The sequence below is a fragment of the Betta splendens genome, chromosome 3 (assembly GCF_900634795.4).
Source record: "Betta splendens chromosome 3, fBetSpl5.4, whole genome shotgun sequence".
In the NCBI taxonomy this organism is placed as follows: domain Eukaryota; kingdom Metazoa; phylum Chordata; class Actinopteri; order Anabantiformes; family Osphronemidae; genus Betta; species Betta splendens.
In genome coordinates this window covers 6325520-6338999 of record NC_040883.2, presented here as the reverse complement: position 1 = coordinate 6338999, position 13480 = coordinate 6325520, and the positions used below count along the sequence as shown (strand labels likewise).

The following is a 13480-nucleotide window of genomic DNA, read 5'->3' as shown; positions in this document are numbered from 1 at the left end:
TACCACCTCCTTCAAAACTGGGACATTAGCATCAGGTGAATAGTCCATTGTCAAGTGTAGAGGTACAGGCCCAACTCCCTGAACTTGATGTATGCAACTTTTGTACAGTACATTAAGCCCATAGGGCACATTTACTTGTCCAGTAATACGATTGTAATTTGTATCCTTAAAATAATTCTTTGGTAGATTTGTGTGGGCTCTATAAAAACAAACCCAACCTTGTGGTCGGCCCAGATTTGAGGTCATTCTGTTGCAAGTTTAACATCATCTTTCTCACTATTTCAGGTCACGGAGTCATCTTGACTCCATCTCTAATGATACTTTTCTCCTGCTATCACAAACTCAAAAACTTTCAACACTACTGTGTATTCATCAATCCGATCTTCTATCATCTCTAACTTTTTAAAGTGCCACTTTCAACAGGGACAGTTTTGCAAATACTGTACAGTACAGCCATTTCTTTAGATTACAACATGACCTGTTGGTTGAAGTCTTTTCACATACAGTACCATCCTAACCCTGGCCACAGACCTCAACACAGGAAACTGAACAGAGGAACTCCCAGGCTCTGTAGCTGAAGCCTGAGGCAGAGTGGGAATAACAGAGCAGTGGGCCCAGTCTTCATCAGCGCAACAGTCAAGGTTCTTCCTGGGTTCTTTGATGTGGGCGGCTCTGAATAAGCATGTGGGAGGACTGGAAATATGTTAATTAAACAGCACTGGTATGACTACTGCAACCACTTTGATCTGGGAAGAAAGAGTGGGACAGAGGAAAAACAAGTTTACGGATCATTATAAAAGTTGTTTTGTTTTTGGTAGCTTTATTTCGATACTTGCTGTATTTTAGATGCTCCTTACTGGACAATCAGTGCAAAAATCTTCAGTCGCCAGACAGGTAATAAACACAACACCAGATATAAACTGCTCCCAAGTCCCAGACACTGTCATTTCAGCGTGCAGGTGTAGTAAAGCCAAGTGTTTCTGTTCTATTCCAAGTTGTAATAAACACTGACTCTTGAATAAGCTTTCAGCAAGGTTCTGACAAATCTGACTTTTGACAGACAACACTGCATCGTGAGGCTACCATAGCTTTGTGCTTTCCAGCAATGTCAACACATACAGTACAACTTATGTGTGAAATCATATTATAGAGTAAAGCAGCCTGGCATCTAGAAACACACAGTCTGTATGTCTTTAAATTACATATATAACAAATATCAAGCTCCAACCTCTACTAAAGCACCAAAGTATGAATCAGCAAACAGAAACAGGTGAGGAGACTGATTAGTCTAAAGCACAAACAGTGGTAAGAAGCAAAAAATAACCCCAAAAACAAAAGCACCTAAACTAAATAAATTGCTCTTGATTTTGTGTTTTTTGACTCCTCAGCCTTTTCTTTCTTCAGTGTTCCATCTGGAAATGAGTAATGAGTTAACACATTACAAAATAAACTTGTGAAACTCTTTTCCTGTAGGTGCCCAGATAATGATTCTCACAGTGGAAATAGTATTTAGTAGTTTCTATGAATAGTGTTGAGATTCCAGTTTGCAACTGCTGTGTCAGGAGAGATTGTACTGAAGGTGATGGGTGTGTGTGTGTGTGTGTGTGTGTGTGTGTGTGTGTGTGTGTGTGTGTGTGTGTGTGTGTGTGTGTGTGTGTGTGTGTGTGTGTGTGTGTGTGTGTGTGTGTGTGTGTGACTGAATGCTGTGGAAAGCTGTTTGCCCGAGTTGGATTTTTCATTAATCAGTGATCAAGGACGCAGGAGAAAGCTTATTCACTAGTAGTTTGGAGGACGAAAACCCATCTGGTTAGCATTCTCCAACTGTGTGAAAAATTGGGTTGATCGGCCGTCGTACGAAAAGCGAGGAAGATCATAGGTCAGAAGTTTCCGTTCTGATCCTGCTCCTTTGGGGTTTGTGCCTAGAATCTGTCTGTGATATCCAACAATAGCACTCACCTAAATTTAATTCAAGTCAAAAAATTTGATATAGACAGAGATGTGACTTTGATGTGAAAGAGGGCGAGTGACGGCTACAGAGACGGAGGGAGGTGCCTGTCACCACCTGCATACCCTAAATATCCCAATTAGAACAATGCAGAAGAGAGGGTGGGAGGCATGTGAGCGTGTTTGTGTGTGTTTAAACGAAATCAGGTAGAAATGGGGTCATGCTCTGAGATATTTACAATCCGGCGCCCCTGACCAAAGAGTGAAGCTAGAGCGCAGGGTTACACGGATGAAAATTAGAAAAAAACACCTCCTTATTTGAGGCCTGCTGACAAAATGAATCTGTCCCTTCCCAGTGTCAGAGTGCAGCAGAGCCTAGATCCATCATCACCTGAGCTGGATAGATAATAAGAAACCATCTGCCCTTTCACCATCCTACAGATCATTATCATAATTCTGTATTAATCATAGCCGCCTCCGCTACTCGGGAACAGAGATCTAAAAATGACCCAGAACTCTGACTCTGCCTCCTCCCGTTCTCAGGGAGGGAGATGTGAAGGTTTGGGGATGGAGTAGGTGCTGAAATATCCCAAGGATTGCGATCCCACTCCTGGTACTGTATAAAAAGGGAAGCCTTTGATGTGCCGATGGAGTTGTGTTCTAATGAGGCTCGTTACACAGAGATCTGTCCCTGCCAGACTCGAGGTGGCATCACAGCGCGTCAGCCAGCCTGCTAAAACACTCCTGCTGTTCTCGGTTTGTTCAGCCAGGCTCTATCACAGCCGGCCCAGTGCCACACTTTGTGGCTGTACATCCACAGTTTCAATTATTCATCGGCCCGCAGCACCTTGCAAACAGAGACGGGATGCACACCAGCTGCTGTTAGCACCCCACTTTAATTTCTTATCCAATTTTAGGTTTGACCTTAGAGGCAATCTTTAAGTCTAGCTACTGCTGGACACCACTAGGTATTCACTGTAGCATTACTATATCGAAGGCTCATGCACAATTTAGCTGGATATGGTTTTGAGGAGCCCGTGTGGTTTATTATTAAATTTAAGCACTTTTATAACTTAGATAAAAGTCAGTTGTTCCTTCCTGTTCTTAAAGTCAACTATCAGAGATGCTGAAGCGAAGTGACAGGAGGAGGCAGGAGTTTTAAAGCGTCCTATAAACATACTGTGATCCAAACTGTCACACGTCTGAGTCACTGATTGAAAAATGTCAGTGTTTGCTATTCCTAATACATGACACATTTTAGTTATTTATGGCTATGTCAAAGATACAAGCCACCGCGTCTGTCACGCCATACATTTTCTTATGCAAATACCTACTCACAGCTTTTCACAAATAAAAAACATGAACACTGGAAATATTAAAATGGTTTTATGGGTCTGTTAAAGTGATGGCATACAGGTGCCTGTTGCATTAATGATCCTTAGCACTTTACTGACGCAAGACGAGACCTTCCTGAGATGTTCACACGATATCTGGCATCTGGTGAGCGGGGGGGTGCTGGAAAGAAAATGTGTTGGAAATGTGTTGGAAAGAAACGATATTAAAGATGAAAGCAGTATTTACGGCTCTCACAGGGTGAATTAGCGATGATTTGTAATTGAAGCCTTAATTACTGCCTCCGCCTCTCCAGTGAATCCACTATTAAGTCTTTAATTCGGCTGCCTCCTCTATTGTATGATGTCCAGCAGTGATCAAGAAAATGGCCTGATGGTTACTGAGCATCCTGTTGGATCACGCGTGAGGGTTTTGTTGACGCTTTACCATTAAGACACCATGAAAATGCAATAGATTTTGATCATGCACATAAACACGAGAAGAAACGGATGGAAAGAAAAGAAGCAAGGTCTTCAGATGAATGATGTGCTTTTCTGTTTTGTAAAAATAGAAATGTAAACAACAAGGCGATATATTTCATTGAGCAGAGGTCATGGTTAGTTACCTCCCCCACAACAACTCATTCAATTCATTTTAATCATTTACTTTAAATTAATTAATTAACTTTAAATAAACTTATATGAATAACGTCCAATTTGCTGGAATGTTTTTCAGCCATTATTGCTTTGTATGGACATATTTTGGAAAAAGAAACAGGGATGTTGCAGTATTTGCAGTCTTTTAGCTTTTACCCAGTATCATGTACTGTAGTATAAGAGTAATAGCAAATCAGAATGTAGTTTTTTTTACGCAGTGCAACATACTTGACCATCGACCTGCTCTTTACCTCGCTTGAGTTTTATGCTGGGAGCAGAGCACTTTCTAATTCAGAATTGATTGGTTGGAGCTGTAAGTGTGTTTGAGGTCCCTGGTTTCCTGTGTATTCACAACTCCAGCAGCCGCAATGCCTGGGGTTACATTACAGTATCACAATGTTTTGAGCAAAGAGAAACTGTGCTCAACCACCTCATTACTGCAATGGACAAACACACTGAAGAAGAGCTAACTGATGAGGTTCATTAGTACGTTAACCTTGTGTTTTTTATGTTTAGTTTGTCCAAAATCAGTGTTTTTATAATCCACATTTGACCGTTGGCCACAATCTAACACATTCAAGGTGTTCCAGTAGTGACGATATTAGCACATAAGACACAAGGAAACAAACACAATAACCAACGCTGTGACACAACCTGTTGTGAGAGAAACATGTATTATTTCTCATGTTAAGGGATGTTGGTGATGACGAGCAAGCTACTGCGTGTAGTAGCCCCTTGATATCACACCAGGTAGGAGACATTCAATCTGTCTTGTGTCTCAGCCAACAAGTCCATTCACACCTTGCTTCCGCTGAGACGAGCTCAGGAAGTGGCTGGCTTGTTCCAGAGGTCAACCAGACAGAGAAGAAGAAGAAGAGATGTATGATTTTTCTGTGGCTCATTCAAGCAATAACCTGTGCAGCCAAGGACGCGACTTGATTGAAAATCAGCCTTTAAATGAATCATTGTTGATGTTGTAAACCAGTGAGTGATTATTCTGTACATGCTTGAAAACAATGTAGCAGAGGCACAGACAAAATTAATATATGAGGTTTTTTTCTCAGTTTAATATCAGCTTTAAAAAATGTCTAGTTGTTCCTTTTTAGTGACAGGAAAGTTAAAGGTTTTGGAAACTAAATCTATAGGACGTATGTGGGTGGTTTATATTACTGTACATGATATCAGCCTGTAGATTCAAAACAACTAACAATTAACAATTAAGTTACATACTTTAGGCATGAATGATTTTGAGTGAATGCGTCTGTATATAGTGACCATGGTTTTATTCAATTCTCTGTCTTGTTCTCTAAAATTTGTTGCACACTGCATGTAACTGTGATTAAGGCAACTGGAGGTTGGGTCGTACCGTAACTAACCGATGTGGACCGTTGTTGCCTGTTAGCAGTCTTTTCACAGCCATGCCTTGCAGTAACTTCTCCAGTTTACCAGAGTTATGGGGCTCTACCAGCAAACGCGATCTGTCTTTGTTCTCTTCCTCTCTGAGGCCGACTCTATTTAGCTAGATCCTAAGTTTACACCACTATATTGTATAACCTAAACAGCCGTGTCCTATCTGACGGAGGGATGGACAGGGATTATTTTCTTATTTCTTAGTTTCCCAACAGTTTGACCCGAGGCCAATAAGCAGATCAACTGCAACAGCTGTGATTGCGAGCCCTGATCGGTAACACTGCACCCCCCCCCAACAACATCATTTCAACTCCTAAACAGTCTTTACAATACATACACACAGAGATTGCACTGCTTGTTTCTCAGACAGCTGTTAACACATTTCAGCTTTTTCCCTAACGCACGGCATATGTCAGTGCATTAACTGTGCTACTGTTTATAGCTCTCAGGCACCGTGGTCCCCACAGATTCAACATGTTTCATCTTGAAAATATAACACCATCCCAAAATGATGACTTACACAGTATCAGATGATTTGACCCAATTTCAGCTGCTGGTGTTTGCAGTTGTTTTATTTACTCTCTTTATGTCTTATGTTGTTTGATTAACTCGCTGTCACGCACAGTGAGGCTTTGAGCCGGAAAATGGGTCTACTTATTAGCATTAGGTTGAAGGCAACTGCTGCAGCACATGCAGAAACATCATTTACACGTCTAATATATGTCTCCACTATCTGTGTCTTTATTATGTCCTCTGTTATCTCTGTCTGAAGGGATGTATACCATGCTGAATATGTGACACTTTAATGCCACTGTAAAACATGTGCATGCACACACTCAGCTGGAACATGAAGAGGTGATGATATAGGTGGAAGTGTGGGGTTACAGAGAAGAGGATTTACCAGCAGGATGATGATTACCCCCCAGTAAAACCCATCTAACACACACAAGCACAAGTAAATCACTCCTATAGTCCCTTCTATACAGAACTCAGAAATAGATGACTGAGTTATTTGGATGACTTTCTAAATGTTAAGTGTCTTCACATGTAAAGATCAGTGGACTAACTAATATTTTCTTGTTTACGTACTCACCTCTGTGTCCAATGGCAGATGGGGTATCGCCCAGGATCCACACAACCTCCTCAACCACGACAAGCTGGTCTGACAGTGGATGGATGGATGGATGGATAAATGGATGGGTGGATGAGGAGGTGAGAGAGAGGTGGGTCATCATGTTGCTGCTTTGAGTCCACACATCAGCCCTTGTCACCACTTAATGGACCTTCTGCACAGTAGAGTAGGACCACGCCAGAGTTCTCGTATCAATGAAGAGTGAGTTACAGAAAACCACACGGAACATATACTGTACTGCAATGTGTGTGTGTGTGTGTGTGTGTGTGTGTGTGTGTGTGTGTGTGTGTGTGTGTGTGTGTGTGTGTGTATAGTGTTTGTATATGCGTCTGGGTTTTGTAGGCCGCTACAATATGTTAGCATGTATGAAAGCTAGTACCTAGGCAATGTACAGTACACATTGTAAACAAGAGCCTTTTCGTTTTTAGGCAAGATATGAAATATTACTTTTACTGAGCATTGCATAAAATGCCAAGACAGTTTAAAGTAGGACAAATACTATTTTAGGCCAAGTGTGAAATGTCTTCTGACATCTCTGACAAATGTCTGACATAGAACCGGACAGCACCGATGCCTTCTTTTACAGAATATAAATGAACTTACTTTAGTTCCGTTCCAGCATCATATCTTAGGGTTTCAGATGCCAACGGTAACGTGGATCCTTTTTGTGTCGTCGCTCACTAGCTTTACCGTTGGCTTCCGTTAGAGAAACACATTTTTTACAGCGTTGTCTCGTATTTCGCATAGTTCTTTCTAGCACCGTTGGCGCGTGTTAGCATTTCGCCAGCTTTGGTAACGGTACTTCTGCCGGTTCTGCCGGCGTCAGTAACGGCACTTCTACCGGTTCTGTAACTGCACTTTTGCCGGTTCTGCCGGTGTCGATAACGCACTTCTACCGGTTCTGCCGGTTCCGGTATCGGTACTTTTTCCGGTTCTGCCGGTTTTGGAAAAAGTACTTCTGCCGGTTCTGGTTTCGGTGACGGCACTTCTGCCGGTTCTGGTTTCGGTGACGGCACTTCTGCCGGTTTGCCAAAGATCCTTCTGGCGGGAAGATGCTTGTGCCGGTTGACCTTTTAGAAATTAAATAGAATACCTAGAAAATATATGAAATGTGACATATTTCATACTTTGACGTCCCATTTTCATCGTATACTGTACACTTCCTAGGTATTTTATAAAAACCGGTAACATATACATTAACATGGTTAACAAGGATGGATTTATATTTATGTTTAATTTGGAACTGATCCACGTGTTTACGTTGAGTCTTTACTGGACCGAGTCGCTCTCTCCGCACTATTCAATCACTCTTGTGACCTTTAAACACTGGTCATCTGGGGAGACTTGTGGGCCGGATGCCCTGGAGAGGAAGCAGCAGCAGAAGCAAGTGAATTGTTCAGATATTGCACTTCAATCACACAACATTGCACAGAAACTTAATTCTTTATAAGAGATTGCACAAAAAGAATATTCCCTGTGGGCGTAACCAAACCTGCCAAGCTAATCAATGTTTCTTTTATAGGACCTTCATCATTGCCAGCTGAGCAACATCAACCAAGCAACAAAGCACACAACAGCCACAAAATACTAAATTAATGACACATTTTCAAACTGTGGTTATGCAATTGTTACACATTAACATATTTAATAAACAAGTCCATAAAAAGCATTATTGCATGTAAAGGATGAACCACATACTGTAGGTCTGAACATCATCTGACCCTCTGTGTGTGTGTGTGTGTGTGTGTGTGTGTGTGTGTGTGTGTGTGTGTGTGTGTGTGTGTGTGTGTGTGTGTGTGTGTGTGTGTGTGTGTGTGTGTGTGTGTTCGGGGGAAATGCATCACATGTTTTATTTATCATAGCTGTACATGTAGCTCCCTGGACCAACACACACCCACGAAAAATCTCAACTAACCCCAGGGGATTTTACAGATATGTACAGTGGGTGTGTAAAGGTATTGTATAGGTACCTGTATGTATAGAGGCATAAACAAACACTGGCTGACAGAATCTTCAAGAATATCTCTCTTAATAATTGCTATTTCATTGTGACTAGTTTTATTACTGGCTGGTAGTTGGTAGCTTTTAATCAGTGCCTGGTGGAATCTGACCTTTACACTGAATGAACAGGGTTCACTAAAAACAAATGCTCCAGCAACCTTTAAGCTTTTAACCCATTGTGAATATAAAGCTGTTCTCCGGTGATAAATTATTCAAGATGTGTAAAGTAGATGCATTACGCAGATCTCTATTGTTCAAGACACTCTGTTTAATGAATAGACTATTACAAAGAGCCATTACCTGAAAGCAAAGCTTTCCCCAGTGTCTTCTCCTCTCCTGTGCATTAGTTGACCAGAGTTGTTGTGTTCAAAAGGCAGGGGCTCTGGCCCGGTTCTGACAGTCTAATGTTCATGCTCAGTAAATTGTGCTGGAATTGCTCCCCTGGGAGACATGAGTGCGACAATGGTCTGTGGGTTATAAGTACTCGCTCATAGACAGCATTGTGAGGCTGCTTGCCCCTTTCCTTTGGATAAGGAATTAATTATTCAAAAGGCGAAACGGTGGAGGAGAGAGGCTGTGTTTTGTACACAATGCATTGTGAAATCTGTTTAGGTGCCACTGAGGCTGGAATTAAGCGTCAGGATAAACAGGGACAGTAGAAACAGAAGCGCATCTTTATTTTAAATGCAAATGGCCTTTATTACATCAGCCGACAGCGGGAATTAAAAACGCAAATTGCAAACTTTCCTGTCATAATTTCTGCAACCTTTATTCTGTAGTACAAATCAATAGGTGGGAAACGTCCAGTGCCCATGCAGCGGATTGTTACTGGGCTGATGCCCACATGCCCAAATAGGAGATCGAAATTCTTATCTGCACATAACTTCTAAAATGGTTTGTGCACCTCTAACTGTTCAGTGCAGAGCTGCTGCTTCTCTCGCCAGCGCAGCAAGCTGCTGCACAGCAGAGCAAGCTTTTGAGCGCGCGAATGCAAAATGGATGACTAACCGGGGTTCACGTCTCGTTTTGGCAAAACCACAAGAACGGGCTTATTATATTTCGCTGCCGTTTAGCCCGACGTTAGCGCACGTCCACATGTGTGCGCGTCCAACCAGCAGCCCGTCATTTAAGGCAGAGGCTGCGATGCTGCGTTCACTGGTTAAAGTGAGGAGGCCGTCTGGCAGCAGGTCTTTTCAGCTGTCACTAATGAACGTTAAATCCGTCAGTAACTCCTTGTGTAAACAGACTCTAGGTACTGTAGCCGGCGTCTCTGTGGAGCCGCGGAGCCAAACACAGACCGCGAGACAAGATACTTCACTCAGTGACACCGCAGCAGAAGCCCAGGAGAACTGACTTTTATATAGCTCGTCTTGACTCTAGACAGTCCTGTCACGTCAGGTATGTCACAGTCTCCCAGGTACGCTTTCATTCATAGCATCCATAATTTAGGCTGATACACTTAATACTTAAATATTTGGCTCAACATGCACCTAAAAAGTTAGTGTTAAATCATCAGATTATCAGATTTATTAAAGATGTGCTGATATAAGTATCATTTATTGGCAGATGCTTCAGCTCAGAAATCACTTAATAGAAAAACAAGCAATTAAATACCTCATCGCATCTGTTGTGTCATAGTTGACTGATGTAGTGAAATTGATACTGATTGTGGGCAAGTACTCAGGAAGCTTAATGAACTTGATGATTGGGTCTGATGCTCACTATCATTGAGCTTTTCATGGAAAAATGAAAGACTTGACAAAGGAAGAAATACTAATAATAGTAAATAACTCTATCATATCAATTAAATCTACTGTATTAAAACTGCAAGCACAGCAATGTCTATGTACCAAATCGATTATGCTGAACATTTAATGGTCAAACTCTTTATTTAACCCAGCGGTGAGTCCCTGAATGCACCAGTTACTGTACGTTAACGCTAAAGTTACAAATTTCGATTTTGTTGTTTTTGCACGAACCAAAGTGAGACGTTGCAGTTTGGTGGATGTACAAATTGAAACGTCATGTATCCACGTACTGTATTATCAGCGTGTGACTTGTTACTGACATTGACTGCGGAGACATCTGGCAATTACGTCCCCACAAAAATACATTTGATTGCTGGTTAGTCGAATAAGAAATGTAACTTTTAGAAGACTGGGTTGACAGTAAAATTGTAGGCCAGGTGGCGAAACAATGAATCCTCCAAACCAAGGGAAGCTGCTCGTCCCGCTGATATTTCTCTGCATGTTGACTAACAAGGACCACTTTCATTCTGCTGCATTGTTTTCATATTCATTTAACATTCATACCATGTATTCAATTATTTAGAATGGCTGCTTTAAAAGCTTCAAGAAGACAGTGCTGAGATTACCACATCATGAACTAATCACTTCCAAAATTTGCACAATAATATTTATGTATGCTGCAAATTTTACGGCAGACCTTGAAGGCCTGACCACCCGGCCCTCCTGGTGGTCCCTGGCAGCCTTTGCGCACCGACGGGTCAGCTGTTGCGCCGAAGCGGAGCATCTCCAAGAGCGCCGTCCTGGAACGCCGTGGACGCCGATTACTGGGAAGGGGTGGCGAGCGGCAGCGCGGGGGGCTGGGCGTTCGCCACGGAGCGACCGAAGGCCGGGGGAGGAGGACAAAGGCGGAGGGGGCGGAGGAGGCGGAGGAGGCGCACCGCGTGTGTGTGATAGTGGCGATGGGGCGTCGGGAAAACTGCGCGGCGAGGTGCAGGAGCAGACTATAAATACAAACCTGCTGCCGGCGCGGCGGGCAACCTCCAGCCAGGTCGTAGTCGTTTCCATAGCAGTAAATGCCATTTATCTAATGTATTGGCCTATTACGACCTCTCCTCTATGCGAGCCTGCTGAGGGATCCCCTGCAGTTGCGCAGCGGAGCCACCGACGCACAATTGATTGGGGAGTCGTTCTATTTCTGTAAGCAGACCCTCACTCATGCGTCGGCCTTTGTCCCAGCCCTCCCTCTATCTGCCTATTCTTCTCGCTCCCTCCCTCCATCCGTCTTCCTCGGCCGGGCCCTCTTTATCTCCCTCCCTGCCTCCCTCTGTCCCTTTGCCTTTTTCTGCCTCTGTCTCTTCGCTCTCCGAGGACTTGCTACAGGCGCATTGTCAGGCCGCTCTTGCAAAAATCAATAATATCATTCTAATTCAAACTGATATCCAAAGGCACAGGGCCAGCACACCATTTCTCTGTAGACTTATCATAAGCCCATGTTTTTCCACACCGTTTATTTTCTGCCGCTCGGCCCCTTTGATCCCCTCCTTACAGGACTCCTCTGGGCCTCACTCGACCAGCATGTCTGATACGAGTTTAGATGTTACATTTAACACTGACTAATCTGCCAGAGTGACCATGAGGATCCGTGAGCACTCATTTGTGAGATATGCCTCCGTGTGATGAGCACCCCAGATATTGGCACACAAAAGCACTTCTGCAAACACACAGGACGCCGCTGCCTTAAATGTAATTTAAATGTTTTATAAGCAGAGCCAAGAATAAAACAAGTAGTTAGAAATTCTGAGAGGCCTAATTTCCTAAAAACAATGCAGCGGGGATGGGAAGCATAATGTAAGGATGCATTAAGCACTCATGTTTATTCCATTTTAACTCAGTCAGTATAATTTTCTTAATGTAATTATTGCAAATCACCAATCTCCCCCCCGCTTTCTCTCTGTCCTCCTGGCTATACCAAACCACTAATGTTATTCCACACTCCCCCAAAAATGCACATCAGCATGATTTGCCCAAGCACAGAGTCATTTGCGAAGCTAAAGTGCTGTTCAGACGTATGAGGGGTTGTTTAAGGCCTCGAGGTGCTGTAACAGTTCAATATTAATGAGATAAGTTGATCAATTTAGCAGCAACACAGACTTTTTGTGGTTGGATAATTCACAGTCCATATGGCTTGTAGCTGGTTTACCAGAAGCATTTTTCCAAATGAGGTAAACTGTTTCTAAACAGCATCACAGCGGAAAAGCACTCTCAATTACCCGCGTGTTAGATGCCTCGGATTCAGCCTCTTAAATACGTTTCACAGAAAAAGCAGTTTACGGTTTCATAGTTCTAGTTATGGTTTCTTTTAAAATCACCGCATGCCTCTGATACTGTCCTGCCAGTGAAATGTATTACTGTGTGATTCACACTTGAGTTCTGCAGTTATCTAACAAGTAGTTGCAGTGTTCTCAGGCAGTCACAAATCATTTATTGTGTGTAAGGTGGTCGCAGTAACCTTCCTATTCGTCGTTGTTTATATTCAGCCTGACTGTCGCTCGGTGCCAGTCAGTCCCACTGAGAGTGGGCGAGCTTTAAAAGACAGTTCAATCAGCCTTAGACGAGTCCACTCGTAGAAAGCGGTGTTTAGAAAAATGAAGATTTGGGGAGAGACTCCATCTGGGGATAATGACCTTTATCCACCGCGACTGCTGAGCATTAACAAACGGAGCCCAATGTCCGGAATCCACAATGAGGTTCTGCAATGTCCCGCATCGCATGTTGTGTGTTTACGGTAATAAGCTGGCTCATAGGATGAGCGCCATGCTCTACAGTTATCTGCTCAATAACCAGATTCCTTAGTCCTGCATAAAAATTGCCCAAAGCGTTCTCATTTGAAATGTCTGAGGCCTCGGTCTTGATGGAACATTTGGACTGACGCTGCGGTGAGAGGACAGACTGTGTTGTGAGAAAGCACAGTTTTTCCTTACACTGTCTGGGTTTTATAAATGAGCCAGTGTTCGGCTCTTGCAATAGACAGATTTTCATGTATTTATCTCAGTGTCCCTTTTGGAAGAAGTACACGAGGTATTTCGACTACACTCACGTTATGACTATGATATGACCATTAAGTTTAGCTTAATTTAAAGGTCGTGAATAAACGTGATGAAATATGTAAGGCCAATAAGAATGATATAGAACGGAGCGAAGCGAAGTTCAGCCACTGCACACGGTCCTGGGAGGCCAAATGATTAAATACTGCCAAA

At 42.9% G+C, this 13480-nt stretch overlaps 1 protein-coding gene and 1 long non-coding RNA gene across 3 annotated transcripts in view; one reads left to right on the top strand and one right to left on the bottom strand.

Annotated features, from left to right (window-relative positions):
* The window catches only part of ntrk3b (neurotrophic tyrosine kinase, receptor, type 3b), a 159270-nt gene extending 152692 nt beyond the window's left edge, over nt 1-6578 (bottom strand). The window contains exon 1 of one of the 2 annotated variants that reach the window (XM_055507608.1): nt 6436-6578. The gene's annotated coding sequence lies outside the window, so the exon portion shown is untranslated. The remainder of the gene's footprint in view (nt 1-6435) is intronic. The other variant, XM_029144858.3, reaches the window with a different exon arrangement.
* The window catches only part of LOC121202135 (uncharacterized), a 34591-nt gene continuing 27658 nt past the window's right edge, over nt 6548-13480 (top strand). Inside the window, exon 1 of the long non-coding RNA XR_005897490.2 lies at nt 6548-6675. This is a non-coding gene — a long non-coding RNA (uncharacterized LOC121202135). The remainder of the gene's footprint in view (nt 6676-13480) is intronic.